The sequence below is a fragment of the Adiantum capillus-veneris genome, chromosome 2 (assembly GCF_014529385.1).
Source record: "Adiantum capillus-veneris isolate H3 chromosome 2, ASM1452938v2, whole genome shotgun sequence".
Lineage (NCBI taxonomy): Eukaryota > Viridiplantae > Streptophyta > Polypodiopsida > Polypodiales > Pteridaceae > Adiantum > Adiantum capillus-veneris.
The window spans coordinates 54,672,096-54,689,742 of NC_140932.1; positions in this window are offsets into that span (position 1 = coordinate 54,672,096).

The following is a 17,647-nucleotide window of genomic DNA, read 5'->3' on the forward strand; positions in this document are numbered from 1 at the left end:
TATAATCATTGCAACTAAGTTTAGGTTTCAATCTATCATAAGGAGGATATTTGGATCCACTCGCCTCAATGAAATCAATGCTTCAATTAATCCATTTATTCTACCTATGATAAAGTACGAATTAACAATGGATGTGTACATCTTCATTTTAATGTAATCAGATTTATAGTGTCAACAATCTTGTGCGGCCCGTAAGAGAAAAGTTTCTTTTAAAAAAAGAAATTTCAAAAAGTCTAAACGAAATGTCAAGTTATTTTCCCACGTTCTATGCAAGAAGTGGGGAAGATGCGCAAGAGTTTCTTGACAACTTGGAGATGGCACATCTCATATCCGGGAGAGATGAAGAGGAAGTAAAGCTACGAGCCTTCCCGTTGGTTCTAAAAGCAGAAGCTAAAGCATGGTATGAGACCTTGCAACCCCAAATCAAGTCCAACTAGGAGAGACTGAGCAAGCTTCCTCTCCAAGTTCGGGCAAGGTGATACTTCTAAAGGACTATGGAAATGTCTTATTGGACATAAGCAGGTATCACTTGAAGACTTTCCCTCTTATGAAGCAACCTTTGTCAATCTATGGGGTAGGTGGGAGGCTACATTAGAAAATCATGGTGGTGCACCTAAATTTTAAAAAAACGAGAGATTCATGGTTGGCTTGTATCCACTTTTAAAGGCTAAAGTAGAGCTAAAATTCCCATCCACCTTCGAAAAAGCACGTGAGGTAGCCATCATCAAGTTTAGAAAACTACACTTCCAAGCACATAGAGCAAGGGGTTTGAATGAAGTGAGTGAGAGGAGTCTTCACAAACCATGGAAGCACCAATTAGGTCCCCTCTTGCACAATCTTCACAAATAGGAGATAACACTCAACAAGAGGTTTTACAAAGGCTAACTCAACAGCTTGAGAACCTCACTCTGAATCTAGTACAGGGCCTACCTCAACAACGACAACCAAGAGAAGGGAATTGCAATCAACGAAGACAAGCTCAAGAGTTGCGATGTTGGAATTTCAATGAAATGGGCCATGGCATGTACAATTGTCCACATCCAAGGCGACTTCCGGGAGACATATATCCCCCGAGACCGCCTCCTCTCACTGTGCAGCTCAAGGCCCACAAATCCTTCGTCGACCACCACCACCAGCAAATATACCTCCCGTCCCACATGAGGAGGAAGAAAGAGGTGTGAAGGAACAAGAGCACATGATAAGGATGAAGACATGAGAAGTGAAGGAACAAATTCAGCCAGAAGGGACAAGAAGAAGAAGTCAAAGATGGAAGAAGCTGAAAGTAGCAAGAAGAAAAGATCAAGGCGAAGGGAAATTGGTATCAACGACTTCCCATTGGGAAAGGAGCTAGAGCCCTACAACATCCTGGAGGATTTACAAATCCAAAAGCCAAACATTTCATGGCCTCAACTTCTACACCTATCAGCCAAAGTAAGAAGGCAATGGCCAAAGTTGGTAAGTACAAGAATTCCAAAAAAGAAAGCAAATATTTCCATTAAGGCTGTGGCCTCAAAGCTACAACAAGATGTGGAACCCATTGTGGATGCTTACATAAGGGGTAAAAAGGTGTCTAATGTATATGTTGATGGTCGAGCCCAAATGTGTGTGATCACAGAAAAATCAATGAACAGGTTAGGGCTTGAAATTACAAAGTCCTCTAATTGTCAAGCTAGGCTAGCCAACAACTCAAGTGTGAAGTGTTTGGGGATCATTGAAAATGTAAAAGTCTCTGTATGTAACATAGATGCACGAGTGGATATGTATGTCATGCCAGCTAAGGGGGAGGGCTATCTTATCATCCTAGGGAGGCCTTGGCTCATTGCTGTGAATGCAGATCAAAAATGGGGAAGTGGTCGTTTGATTCTTAAGAAGGGTCAACCGGTGGTGTATGATTGGCGAGAAGGAAAGCAACTAGATATCAACTATGAAACCACGGCAGATGAAGAGAGCGAAGAGGAGAGTCCTTACTCAAGTGATGAGGAAGCATCAACCAGTGCATCAACCAGTGAAGAGGAGTCTTCTTTGGAGGTAATGGGAATTTTATTCAACGCCAACACCCAAGATGTTTCTGTAGAAGAAAAGCCAACAGACAATCACACACGAGGGGATGAAAGATGCCACCACCTTGAAGAAGGATTTGAGAAGATGCTTGCAAAAGATCTTACTTGTGAGGAGAAGAGGTCCTACACCAAGATGTTAAGGAGGTATCCCAATTTGTTTATCACTGACTACTCACAAATAAGAGGTGTAGATGTAATAGAGCATCGAATTGAATTGAAACCAGGGACCAAACCCTTGGCTCAAAAGTTAAGGCGACTAGGATCTGTGCAACAAAAGGCTCTCCTACAAGAAGTGAATCGACTCTTGAAGGCTGGCTTCATCTATCCAGTATCCAACTCTGAATGGGTATCACCTATTGTAGTCACTCCCAAGAAGAATGGTAAGTGGAGGGTCTCCGTGGATTACAAACCCCTCAACGCTGCGACAAAGAGGGACCACTTCCCTCTCCCTTTCCAAGATGAAATTTTGAATGAAGTATCAGGTCACGAATGCTACACTGTGTGTGATGGGTATTCAGCATATTTTCAAATTAGAATAGCAGAAGAGGACCAACCAAAAACCACCTTCATCACACCTTAGGGATGTTTTGCATTCAGAGTAATGCCTTTTGGGCTCACCAATGCTCCTAGCACCTTCATGAGATTCACAATATTTGTATTTCAGCCATTCTTTGGAAAATCTATAAGAGTCTTTATGGATGATTTCTGTATTTATAGTTGTAGATCACTTCACTGCCAAATGGTTGAAGAGGGGCTTAAGAGGCTCCATCAATTTGACCCAGAGAAGTGTCATATTGGTGAATCTAAGGTGGTTTTGCTAGGCCATGTGGTTTCTTCACAAGGAATTCAAGTGGATCCCTCTAAAGTAGAGGCCCTTTTGTCATTATCTCCACCAACAACAACTAAGGAGCTAATGACCTTCAACCACAAAGTGAAGTACATGTATCGCTTCATCCATCTCCTAGAAGAAGCCATCGCCCCTTTGCATAGGTTGGCAAGCCAATCTACATTTGAATGGGGGAGGGAACATGCAAAATGTTTTGAGGAAGTGAAGGGCATTCTTAGCTCTCTCCCAATCCTAATGCCAGCAGATCCAAAGGAGACCTACTATGTCACTCCAAGTGTAGGTTTCGAAGCAATTGGTGTTGTTTTGATGCAAAAAGATCCTAAAACATCATACATGAGGCCGATCTATTTTGCAAGCAAGGTGATGACTCCGGTCGAGAAGGGATACACTGAAATGGAGAAAGTGGTCTTTGCAATCTTGTTTGCGGTAAGGAAGTTTTGATCGTATCTTCTCCCTGTCCCATTTGTTTTTCTCACCTTAGAGCACAATCTACCATATGTAGTACAACACATGAGCCTCTCATCTAGAATAGCAAAGTGGGTGCTTGAACTCCAAGAATTTGAATACACTTTCCTTGTAGAAGATAGCACAAGAGTAGGACTTGCAGACATTCTCACCTACAAAGTGAGAGAAAGGGAAGGATCACGACTACAAAGAGAGGAAGGCTCAAAACAGTTCAAAGTGAAGGAGATTGATAATGCCCATACTTTATGCTTTGACGGAGCTTATCAACGCCAACAAGACAAAGCAGCAGGGGGGATCATCATTTTGAACCCACAAAAGGAGGTAATGGTTAGAAAAGGTATCATTCTACCCAATGTTCACTCTAACAATGAGGCTGAGCATGCTGCTCTAACCCTTGGGTTAGAAGAATGCAAAGAATTAGGCATACAAAGACTTATTATAAAAGGCGATTCTTTGCTAGTGGTCACGCAAATCCAAGGGACTTGGAGGTGCAAGAATCGTACATTGTTTGAGTGGCTTAGTAGTGTAAGGGCTTTGATGAAGGGTTTTAAAGCAACACAGGTACAACACATTGTGAAAACTCATAACAAGGAAGCAGACATACTCGCAAATGAAAAGCTTCAAATGGCGGTAGGATGTGTGAGACTATATAAACCCAAATATCAAGGTCAAGAGGAGCTAAAAGACATTATCTTCTTTCTACAAGCAGGTGAGTGTCCCAAACACTTGGACAAGGTGCAAAGACATAGACTAGTTAAGAAGGCCACACCTTACCAGTTGATCGGGGATGATTTATATCACAAAGGGAAAGATTTGGTCTTGAGGAGAGTACCAGGTGTGCAAGAGATAGAGAAAATTATTCTTTCATGTCATGATGATGTTTGTGGTGGTCACTTTTCTCAAGATATTACAAGTAGGAAGATTTTACAAGCAGGTTTTATTTGGCCGAGCTTACATCATGATGTCCAATATTGGTGTAAGGCATGTAAGCCATGCCAAATTGCTGGGGATAGATGACTAACGTATGAGCCTCGAGTCCCAATAATATCTTATGGCCCTTTTGAAAAGTGGGGTGTGGATGCAATAGGTCCCCTACCTCGTACTTCTACAGGGAAGGTTTTCATCATCATGGGTGTTGACTACATGACACGATGGGCGGAAGCAACAAGCACAACCCGAATCACAGCTGAAGAGGTATCAAAGTTTATTTTTGACCATATTTGTAGTAGGTTTGGAACACCCCTAGAAATCTTATCAGATCGAGGCCCGGGTTTTAGGGCTGACCTTCTGAATGATCTCTTGAGGAGGTTAAAAGTGAAACACCTGCATTCCACACCCTACTATCCTCAATGCAATGGATTGGTGGAAAAAGTGAATGTAATGATATGTAAGATCATTTCTAAGCAGGTTGTGGACCGGCCTAATGATTGGGATCGCCATTTGACGGCTGCTCTTTGGGCGTATAGAACATCTTTCAAGGTATCTACCCAATTCACCCCTTTTCATCTAGTTTATGGACAGGAGGCACTTCTCCCCATTGAGGTAGAGCTCTCAAGCTTGCGCGTTCTTGCAAGAGTGGCAAAAAACCCAAAAGAGGTTCTACATGAAAGGATCTTAGATCTCCAACGACTTGAGCTAGATAGAGAAGAGTCCATTGATCACTACATCACCAAAGCGACAAGGCAAAGGGACAAAATCAACAAGAAGCTCAAGGGGAAAGGATTGAAGGAAGGTATGTTGGTTCTTCGCTATGATAACCGACTTGATACTCGACTTGACAAAATGTTTTTTCAAAGATGGGAGGGACCTTTCATGATAAAAACAAAGTTTGGGAATGGTAGTTACAGATTAGCAGATTGATCAGGAAAACTCCACAAGACCAGAGTCAATGGATGGAGATTAAAGCCCTACTTTCAACGTATCAATCCGTTGATAGGAAGTCATCTACCTACATCGTTTAAGCTCCAAATTGGCATGACTGCCTTCGGCTTGGCAAATGCTCCACCTATTTTTAAAGCTTTGATGTGCAAAGAAGATCCAGCCTTGGAAACTGAGCATATCCAAGGCAACCCTCCCATCTCCGATTTATGGGATTGAGGTAATGAAAAGCATGTCTAATGGAGTAAAAGAGTGCATGACACTCCTCCTATTGAAAAAAAAAAAAAAAAGTGGAAAAGAAAAAATGACAAAAAAAAGAGAAAAAAAAAACAAGAAAAAGAAGCAACACCGTCCTCCTAAAGATATGAATATCTCTAGGCTTGGGGGAGGGCTAATATGAGTGGCATAAAATGGTAACCATATTTTTGCAACATTTTTCAGCCTACTCAACGTCCTCTTTCTCATATGTGTATATATTTTTCTACGCTATTAAGTTATCTAGAGTAAATTCCCCCTCTTCGTTTAACCTTTGTGGCGACACATACATTGTACTCTTCCCAAAAATGTCACCTTAGTCATATATTTATATTACCACCCTTTTCTTTTTTGCTTTGTAAATAAAAGTAAGCATACAATAACCAACTATCTACCCCCAAACTTTCTTACCTATTGTGAATTAGTAGTAGAAAAATAATATATCCATCTTCCATCCCATATAGATAAATTATCATGGAAAATCAACTCTCCACTTGTCTTTACCAAAGATTATGGTCCATCTCTACAAGTCTTCTATGCCCCCTACATAAGTGGCCCAATATCTCTTAAGAATATAAATATAGTTTTTCTCGTTTCAAAAAGACTCAAATTGTATATTCTTTTCACAAGAAAATAATATTGGGCCCTCCTCTATTTGTTTAAGCATCATACCCTTTTGAAAAAGCATGATTCCCCTTGGATGCATACAAGCAAAGGGCCCATACAAGAAGACTTGGAAGCAAAAGGTTCCCTAGCCTAGTGTGGACCTTCCAAACCAAATTCCTTGGTCCATGGGCGTGAAGAATAGTCCAAATTCATATCAAACATGTTGAGAAGGTCAATTTTTCCTTTTGAAGCATGTCATTCCGAGCTACAGGTAAAACGTTATGGTCAAAATAGTGTAAATCTGTCAGATTCGCAGCGAAAGGGAATTGTAAATCAAGTAAATCAAGAGGGTGAGATATTATTTTTTCCCTACTCATCTTCTAGAAGAGCAATGAGTGTTCAAGGTCACTTGCATGTGATGGTACCAACTTAAAGATGCTTTCTAAATGCCAAGACAGACAAGTTGAGATACCCCGCAGGAGCCACCCGTAGGGCCTCATGGTGGGGCCCACCTACATTATGCACCCCTATGGAGCCTTCACGGTCTAAAATGATATTTTTGGTGAATAAATAGTATCTTTTATGTACAATATTCAATGAGTGGTCAAAGAACACTTAATTTGGGCTAATCACTCACCTTAATTAAGTGTAGCATAATCCCACTCCTACACAACTATAAATAGCCCCCCTTGGAGAGACTCAAGGACACACACCTATATTTTCAACTTCATGTTGATTCTTGATCAATAGTAGAGAAAACCCCAACTCTCCCTCTTTCACATCCTCCCTCGTAACCCTCCTCTTTGGAGGAAGTGCAACTCTATCCTCCACTCTTTCTATTCTACAATCTCTTACTCCATCAACCCAATAAATCATTTGTAGCACCTCAATAACTTGTAAATACATCATGATCTCTCTCATGGTTATGTTAATGATCATTAAATCATCTTCAAAACTTTCAAGTGTCGCAATTCGTGATGGTTAGCCAGCGTCTGTCCTCCCCTTAAAAGGTGTGCGAGAAATCAAGTAAGTGTTCTATTCTCAATTTACCATTGGTTTGTTTCTCCACACTTATTCAATTGGTCTAAATAAATTTCTCACTCCAACTCTCTTTTGTTTCATTACATATGCATGTGGCTACCTCTCATGGTGATTTTTATTTGTGTCACGGCATTGCATAGATGGAGATGAGCTCTCTATGCAAAGTGTGTTAGTTTGATGTAAGTGATTCTCTTGTGTGTTTGAGAGGCAAGTCTTGTGCGCATGATTTTTTGATGAGTGCTTGAGAGAGGAGGAGTTTAGATGTATTATGGGTATTCTTATGGGGAGAAGGTGAATGCTATTCCACAAATTGCATATTTCATTTGATGCACGGCATTGGGTTGCATAATCGTTGATGGTGTTTCAAGTGTCCAAAGTGTATATAGAGTAAGGGGGTTTTCAAAGTGTGTTGCTTCAGTGGGTGAGTGCAAGTGTTATTTTGATTGGTTTCCTTCTCCACTCCCAAAAGAAGGTGGTGCCCCAAGTAGTGTGCGTACCTCTTTACGAACATGTTGTGAGGGTAGGCCCATTGGTTTGGGTTTAGAGGCCCCATTTCAAAAAGCTCGCCCTCAGCGGCAAGGTGCTTGGGCACCTTCTTAGTGAAAGGTTCAACAGGTCCTTTGGAAATGTGTATGTTAGATGTGACACATAACAGGTCAAAGATAGCAGATTGAAGCCCTAAGTGGTGGTGCCATGGTGTATGGAGAACGGATGCTAAAGATGGGCAAGTTCGAAGCTTTTTGCAAGCTTGAAGGTCGGTATTTGGCAACTCTCCCATTGGGTGACATGTCAATCATACCACTCTCGGTGTGGTGCTTTTGGTCCGAGACCTATTATGCAAAAAACTGGATCCGATTGCCGGCCATGGACCATGGACAATACAAGAGAAGGTTTTTTTACGAGCATCATGTGGTGTACAGTTGATTGTGGAGGAAGGAGAAGTTTTCTTCACCATGATGAAGAGTGTATGTTGGAGAGCAATGCAAAAGGAAGCTGCACACAAGTGTTTTCAAGTCGACCATCGTTGGCGTGTGCAAGGGGGTCAAACCCGAAGCTTTAACTTGGAAAAAAAATCGTTGCATGAGGGGTTACACCACTCCAGATAACAGGAAAGGAGGCCGAGCATGGAAAGGGTGGCCGTTTGCCCGGCATGCGAGAGGAGAGTGGCGCCATCTGGATGGGAAGGAGGGGCGCTATCTGTGAGGTTGCAAGGCGGCATGAGAAGTGTAGCATTGGCGAGATACCATCGACAGGAGGCCGGGAGAGGGAGGCAGAGAGGACTGAAGAAGGCGAGGGCTGCAACCCATAAAACGAAGGAGTTGGAGGGTGGTGGGTCTGCGGCAGGGCAGCGCCACAGGAGGGTTGAGAGAGCCGGATACAGGTGAGCTCAGGGACGTGACCGAGGCGGGCTTGAGTTCTCAGGGAAAAGGATGGGCCTTTGAGGGCTGAGAAGTCCGCCTGCTGCAGAGAGAGCTGGAGAACGGCATGTCGAGCAAGGCCATGTACGAGGAGAAGGGGATGATTAGAGGGGGCTGAGGTTGGAGCATGCCAAAGATAGACAGAGGTGGCGCTGCAGGTTGGGACTATAGAACACGGCCGACTGCCGCAGACAAGGGCATTAAAGAGTAACAAGGGCCATGGGCTGAGGGCCGCCAGTGATGGGGGGCTCGTGGTACACAGGAGGACCTGGGAGCAGGTTTTGAAGGCAAGGAGTTGCCAATTAGGAGGGATGCTTGCAGGTTGACAAGTGACGAGAGAGGGAAAGCTGAGAGAGAGAGCCGCGGAACAGGGGAGCAGGTTCAAAGGTTATTGGGGAGGTGTTGAAGGGCACATCCAGCAAGGGGACGGACCATTGGCATGTACAATCGGGGAGGGCCCTTGGTTGAGCCAGGTAAGAGGGCAGCATGAACTGATGTGAGGACTGTAGGGAGGAGCGCCATTGCTGAGACTAGGGAAAATTGGTCGTGAGCAAGGCTATGGAGTAGAAGGGATGAATGTGTTGCTTTGAGAGTGCATAAAAGGGAAATGTCCAAGGCCGCCATAAATGGAGGGGATTGGAGCAGTAGAAAGGTTGCGGGCTATTGCAGTCAGGAAGGTGAGAGGGATGCCGTCAGTTGGGGAGTGTCGGGATCTGAGGGCCGAGAATGACAAGCCGAGGGACAGATTCTGGAGTCAAAGCTGCCTTGAGAAAGCTTTGAAGGAGATCGCCAATGCAAGGAGGATCAAGTTGTACGAAGCATCATGTTCTGAAGCCGACAAATGTTGAGTCCGCCATCATTGTATTGGATTGGGTTTATGTGCTGCATAGTTGGTTTGTGGTTTTTTGTCGAGTTTGCCATCAATCTTATTTGCGTCTTGTCTTTTGCCATATGCCCGTGGTAGTGTTGGCTCCGGGATTGTGTGTGTGTGAGCGGAGAGGGAGGTAGTGAGATTGTACAGGCAAATTGTATATATGGTCGAGGTGTGTGTCACCTCTCTGTGTGAGTGCGTTTACAGATTGGGGAGTTATATGCATCAATTGATGTCGGGATATGATGGCGTTTTTGATGGGTTTGTGATGCTGAGGTGTTTATGTGTGAGCGTGTGTGGTCGGTGATGCTCAAAGGAGAGCCTGGTAGTAGAGAAGAGTGTGTGTGTGTGTGTGTGAATTTCTGTGTGGTTAGGGGTGCTAGATATTCCCTGGGCTATAGAGAGGCAAGCTTGGAGTGTGATGGGTTTGTTCCCCTTTCCCCTTTCCACCGTTGCCTTCTCTCCTATTGGTCTCGTGATGAGATAGATCTAAAACCACATGTCTATTATAACTCTTGTTCCCGTATATTTTTCCACATTAAATGATTAGTTCAATATGAGGATCATTTGGGTTAGCTATATATAGATTTTATGACATCTGGCACACTTATGTACTATCATCAATGATAATAGTATTTTGGGGCCCGTAATCCAGATTATTCTTCCAAAAGAGCTTTAAATTCTTGAACACAAATTTTCCACTTCAGGCCAGTGCAATGGAAGTGCAATGGAACTGTGCAAAAACACCTACCAACCTTGACTTCTGCTCTTTGAATACACTCTCTAGAATTGCATTCACCTTACCCGGCATGCTGGTGCTCCATATAAAAACGTGGAAAAATCAGAGACACCAATCCAAAAATTTGTGGCTATCTCTGCGGCAAAGCACTATCCGTGGAGCATCACATTTGCATATGCAAGGGGATTTTTGCCATACTGGCCCTCTACATCATTGACCAGTAGGCCATTCAAATCAAGTATGACATCTCGCTTATCGTCTTCCAGAAGCTTTGGCACCCATGGGTATGGTAGAGGATACCACTCATCATTATAACCTCCCGAGAAGGATAAACATAACTCAAGTACTCCAAAAAATTTGAGAGTCAAAGATTGTAGCGGTTTAGCGCCCCTCTGCACAACATCATCAAATCAAACCAAAATTGAGTTACACACACTCAAACCAATGAAATTAGTAGTGATATTACTCTATTCTAAACATCCTATACTCACTAACTTAGGTTATTGATCCCCGGCAACGGCCCCAAATGTTGGGGGTAATCATAGCATAGCCTAATCAATCGAAGACCAACAAAATTATCAATCCTGGGATCGGCAACACGGCTAGGGCATGGAAGCACGAGCATTGGATGTATTGAATGAGAGGATTTAAGAGTATGCTCATACAATGCAATAGAGTTTAGTCATTAATCACTAACTCTAATCACATCATCAATCAAGCATCACCTACACACATTAAGCCCACCAAAGTCCGAATTACCATAAACTAGAATCTCTAAGCACACTTTTGATAAGCACACACTAATTGCGTTGGTACTGTTGGCCTCTCTAATCACCACATGCCAATCAAGGCACTTCATCAAAAGCTACACACACAAGGCGATAAAACCCACGCACAAGCAAACAATAGGTCACATCTACTAATTACAAGATTAAGAACCAAATATAATCAACTTAATTAGAGATGTTAATTATTGCAAAGTGAATGCTCATAGAAGGATAGGAGTGGTTAATAAGTAAGACGTCATCACACACACTCAAATCTAGAATAACGAGAAAGGTGAAACTACTTCATGACATAATGGAGTACAGAAGTAGACTAATGAAGAAAGTAGAGACTAGATTAAGAATGCTTCTCTAATGATAATGGATTAGCACTAGCCTCTTAAGCATGGGCATTAGCTCAAGGCTAGGCCATCCATAGAGTGAACGCTCAAGAGAGAGAGAGAGAGAGAGAGAGAGAAAGCTCTCAAAAGTGGATCCTCAAGAGTGGATACTCAACAATGAATCCTCCTTGCATAAAGGCTTGCTCCACAATCCCTTCTACTATGGGTTTAAGTTTGAGCCCTCTAGCTAGAATATACAACTTTGGAACTTCGAATGAGCTCAAGACCTTATAGAATGTGAGTCACATGCATAGCAAATCTCCCGCTTGATGCATAATTGGTGTAGCCCGTGTTAGCCGCTACTAATAGGGCGCCATGGTCTGATCGCATGGCTGTCAACATGAAGTTATCTGAAAGGAGAATCTACTTCACCTACAGGGAAAAGAACATGTATATAGATACTAATGAGTCTGGTCATACTATACCACTTGTAAATTCACCAGCTTTTGATAAGTCAATGAAAAGCTTGACTTTTGCCTACATGATATTTGTCAAAGAATCTACTAATGATGCTAATGGTTTATCAAATGAAAATAGTAGGAATCAAGAAGAGTTAGACTTGTCTAACTTTCTAAAATGATTCCAAGATGTGGTCATCGATGATATCCCTATGGACTTACCTCCAAAACGAGGGGATGATGATCATCGTATTGAGTTCCGATCAGGAAGCTCACTGCCTAACAAGCCTCCCTATCAAGTTTCCCAAGCTCAATAAGAGGAGATTATGAGGCAAGTACAAGAATTGGTAGATAAAGGGATGGTGAGGCCTAGCTCGTCTCCCTTTGGTCTCTACTCCTTTTAGTGCAAAAGAAAGATGGTACATACCGCATGTGTGTGGACTATCGTGGACTAAACCATATCACTATCAAAAACATATTTCCCATACCTCGGGTAGAAGGTCTGTTTGATAATCTACAAGTCTCTACCTACTTAAATAGGGTTGACCTTAAAAGTGGCTATCATCAAATAAGGATAGTGGAGGAAGATATCCTAAAGACCGCGTTTCGTAGAACATTTGGTCTTTATGAATATCTAGTCATGCATTTTGGTTTGACCAATGCACCTGCCACATTCAATCATTTCATGGAGAAAATATTTAGACCCTATCGCAAGTTCACTAGAGTGTTCTTTGATGATATCATCATCTACTCCAAGTCCTTGCAGGAACACACGCAACATCTCCAAGTGATTTTGCAAGCATTGAGGAAGAACAAGCTTTTTCTCAAAAAAAAAAAAAGCAAAATTTTCCTTCAAGAGATTCAACACTTAGGTCATATTATCTCTCAAGGTGGTATCCGTATGGATCCATCGCAAAGCATGGCCTAAGCCAAGGAATCTACATGAGCTAAGAAGCTTTATTAGTATGTGTGCATACTATAGATGCTTCATAGCAAAAAAAATTAATAGCAAGACCATTACCTGACTTAATAAAGAAGAACGTTAAGTATTCATGGACTGCTAAGGAGCAAAAAGATTTTGACAAGCTCAAAGAGAAGCTTACCTCTCATCCAGTCCTCATGCTTTCGGATCTCTCAAAGCCATTTGAGGTCCAATGTGATGCTTGTGGTGATTGCCTTGGAGCAGTCTTGCTTCAAGAAGGGCATGCCATATGCTCGGGGGGTTCACTATGCGTAACACTACCATATCACGTGCGTTCAAGACATGTTTGTAAAACCCCTTATCTATAAATTTTGTTAAGGATATAATGTACCCTTTTCTTTTAAAATCTAGCTATAAGTTTTTTTCAAATTTGAAAAAATAATATCCTTCTGTATATATATTTCTATAAGTTTCAAGAATATTAAATACCCTTCTGTTGAACTCACGTGATAGGTTACATTTTTCTTAGGTGACCTCCTCGGGGCCATATGATATGAGAGCCGAAGGCTCAATATGGATGAGCAGGACTTGGGCATTTATGAGAAAGAGCTTTTAGCTCTTCTACATGCTCTAGACACATGGAAGATCTATTTATTGGGGATTCCATTCAGTTTACGAACAGACCATCAAAGTCTCAAGTACTTCATGATGCAAACAAAGCTTTCAGACAAACAAATAAAGTAGGAAAATTTTCTTTTTCAATATAATTTTCATATTGCTTACATTGCTGGTAATCACAATCAAGTGACCGATATTGCACTATCATGACGACCAAAAGTTAATGCTGTGTTTATAGCAACTCAGAATGATATATCTTCTATCATAAATGAGTATGCTACTGATAGCCGTTTTTCGGCTCTTTGTAATTGCAACAGTGAGTTACCTCACCCTACCAAAATCACCCAAACACTATGGCTATCCCTACCATTTCACTGTACATAGGCGTGCGTGAGTCACGGGACTTTTTCCATATCTTCTTAAAAAAACCCTCAATTAGCTAGTCATTGGGCTAGTTGAGCCAAAAAAATAAAAATAAATAAAAAATATAAGTATATTATGGCCCATGCGTATGTAAATATTTCTTTGTATATAGGGCCTAAATAAAAGTTTTTTTCATAATTATTTTGGTATTTATTTAAATATTTCTACCTAGGTGTGTGTTATTTATGCTCTGTATATTGCCTCACCATTACCACAATTTTTTCTTACCATTTTTCATACTCTTTATTCCATATAGAAATATTTTCATGTAAGCTTCTCTTATATTTGGTGTAACTCCACCCCAACAAAAATCCAAAAAAATTAGTTTTATTTATGTGTATATTTTTTCACTATTGTGATTTTTCCCTTCCTACATCTATTTTGTTTTTTTTTCTAAAAAATTAGAACACCAAAAATATTTATCTTTTTATGGTAGCCTCGTAATGAGAGAGATTTCTTTTGACCCCTTTATATTTTTTCCACTTATATTATTTATATTTGACATGTACATATTTTTTAGACCCCTCAATATTTGATTTTCTTAAGTGTACTATTCACTTATATCATAATCTCAACAATATCTTCAATTATAGACCTACCAAATAAGGTCAAGGGTAGGAGGCATGCATACATGCACTATGGAGGGCTCACTCTTGGAGGTATTCAAAAGAATCATCCAAAGAAGGACCCCACAAGGACCTTGTGCAGTGGAAAAAAACGGTCGGTTTTGCTGAATTTTTAAAGTTCACTTGGTCTCCGAATTTGAAAAGGTGATACAAACAAAAGTTGTAGCTCGTGGGCTGAACTTTTGCCTCAAATTTCTTCATATTTTTTTGAGCTACGAGCTATGAGCTATGATTTTATTAGTGGACCCCAATTTTCCCATGCTATGCAGCCACACTCTCTCTTCCACTTTATCATTTTCCTCTTTCACACACACTTCTCCACTCATCATCCCCACCTCTCTCACCACTCCTCTCTGCACCCTACTCACCTTCTCCTCAACCTTGAAGAATAAGAGAAACCATGGTGAACTCATACCTCCCACACACAATTCCATTCCAAAATTGACCACCTAGTCTCATTTTTCCTCCTCCATTTTACCCATATCTATCAAAAAAACCACAAAATTCAGCCTCTTCTCTTAAAAGACAGCATCATGGTGGTTGATTACTCAGCTTCAATTACCTTGTCTCTCAAGGAAAGTCAAGAGTGGAGAAAAAATGTACCATCAAAGCTAGTGGACCATCAACAAGCGTCAAAATTGGCCCTACTCAAGACGCTTGGAGCATCAACCTTGTAAGAAATCCACCTTTTCTTACCTCTTAAGATTTTTTCTTCCTTATTTGTATCCTACATGGATACTCCCATTGTAAATATCCAATTCCATTTGTAAATTAATACTAACTCTACTAACACTAACCCACTATGAAAAGTCCTATCACCTCCATTTCTCTCCTATCTCTTTCCCCACCAACTTCTTGATAATTCCAAGCAAAAGAAATTATATAAATGGCTGAAAATCTAACCCAACCATGGTTAGAGGAGTAACCCTATCCTTCAAAATTGCTATAAAAGGAGGGTGTGGCTAGCACAAAAGGGGGGAGCCATAAGCAAGAGCACTATGCTATAGCTTGAGAAGCCAAGCTCAACCTCTCTAGAAGGAGCTCTTGAGTGGAAGCTCATTGTCTTATGCATGTGTATGTGTGGAAATAGGGGATTAGCAAGGGAACTCTATGCCATTGTAAGAGAGAGAGAGTGATCATTCAATTGAGAGTAGGAAATCTATCATTTCTCCTACTAGTGTAAGCCCAACATTTGCTGAATCAAGGAGGGTGGATTTGGACTAAGCTTGGATACTTTGTCTCCCTTCCAACGTGAAGTAATGGACAACAATGATGCGTAGGTGTCTTGGTGTTTTTTGTTAAGTTCTTGATAGCTTGTCTCTGGTGTTGTCATCAATCTAGCCATAAATCCCACATACTGTAAGAGGGCGACAGGGTGGAGAGGACTCCCCTGGCTTTAAGACAGTGATTGGGGTGGCTTTTCTTGTGATGTGTTGTGGTGAAATTTACGCAAGCTGTGTTGAACAAATACTAATCTCACTTTGATTTGTCATGACAGATTTGTAAGAAGGTATTAATGCAACAAGCACCCCCTCCCCCTTTCTCTCTCTTTCTTAAATATATAGTTGTGTTTGCTTGATAATTGCCGATACATTTCAAAGCAGCCCGAGCACTATCTCTCTCCCTCTCTCTCTCTCTCTCTCGTGTTTTAGTGTGTGAGAGTGTTCCATTGGTGTTAGGGTTAGTGTAAATTCCTTGCTTGTTTGTGGGTTGCTCTAACGATTCTCCTCTTTTGCGTCCTAGTTCGCTCTTAAACTAGGTGGTTCCCCTTGTGTAGTTGGGATTTGGCTGTGGGTTTGTTGTTTTGGTTTGTGTTGTGTTGTGCCCCAGCCCCATTGAGCAGCACGGGAGCCTTGAAGGGTGTCTAGAGGTTGCTCTTCTTGTTGCCCGCCCCGGACCGCCTCAAATTGGTGCCCCCACGAAGGACAGGCTTGTGTATGTTTTGTGAAGGCTCAACCTTTAGCATAATCAAGTAGCTTGCATGAATCACGAGAATTTGTATGATCCCTTCATTCCCATTGCAAGGCAAAGGTACACATAATTGTTAGTACTAAGTTGCAATTTCAACGTGTCATTCGTAGAATTTTAGGTCCTCTTAGGTTGGCCGAGATAAACGCTTCAGTAAATCCTTTTATTTTGCCTCTTATTAGGTACGACCTTAGTTTGGACGTCTATATTTTTGTTTTGTTTTAAGCATTAGGTCATGCATAGACCATGGATAATGGCCCAGGAATAGAGGTTTTCCCCTTCCATTTCACTCCACACATTAGAAAAAACATTGCAATTAGTAGGAAAATCCATTTTTAACAACGTATGGTGTTCATGTTTGGTGCCCAAAGAGTAGGAGAAATTCTTGCATCACCAAACCCTGTCATTTTACCTCTCATCAACTACCACACTTCTTTTGATGTACATGTGTTCATTTTATTTTAAAATGAAGTGCAGCTCGGCAAAATAGTGTGTATGTTTGTTTTTTCTTTGTCCAAGTTGTTACAAGAAACAAAAAAACGATCATTTGTTCTAACTGGGAATGTGTGTGCAGTGAAAGTTCAATCCTTAGAGATCTAGCTCTATTACCAATTGAGTTGCAGGAGCAAGTAGTAAGGTGTCTCCCTCATAACAAGAGGGTGGTGAAGTTAAGACGGAAGGTCCTACGCGTGGATTCCATTTTCCTCTTGTTGTTGGGCACTAAGGAAGACCGCACATTCATCCAACTAGTGTGTGCCCTAAGATTGGTAAATAGAGTGAAATTTGGCGTTTGGCGAGTGCATTTCACCATTGAGGAAGACTCTTCAGGAAACTTGCGGCCAGAGTTCATGCTTCATAGACTCACATTTGGTGAATTTTTTGCTCATTTGCGTCTTATTAATAGTCTTCCTTTTTCTTTCAACAAAGGAGATAGGGAGCTATTCAGAGCTTGTCTTAATAAAGAGAGCATAGAGAAGATTGCAAATTTGTATAAATTCTCATCCTTCTCTACTTTCTATGACACTTTGTTCATCGAGACATTGTAAATCTCTTTATGCTTTTGAATGATTTAACCATAATCCTAAGGAGTTTTTGTCCAGGAATTTTGTAGCACAAGTGGAGTCTTTAAATCTTGCAAACTTGATTGGACTTGATGAGGATGTTCTTTATGAAATTGTGAGAAGGTTGCCTCACTCCGACTGTGTGGAACTCGAAGGAAAGGAGCTCCTAGTCAATTGCTACTTTCTCACGGCCTTCGATGAGCATGAAGATCTAGTTTTTATACAAACCGCTTGTGCGTTGGGAATTGTAGAACAAGTGCAATTTATCACTTGGGACGTGGTTGCT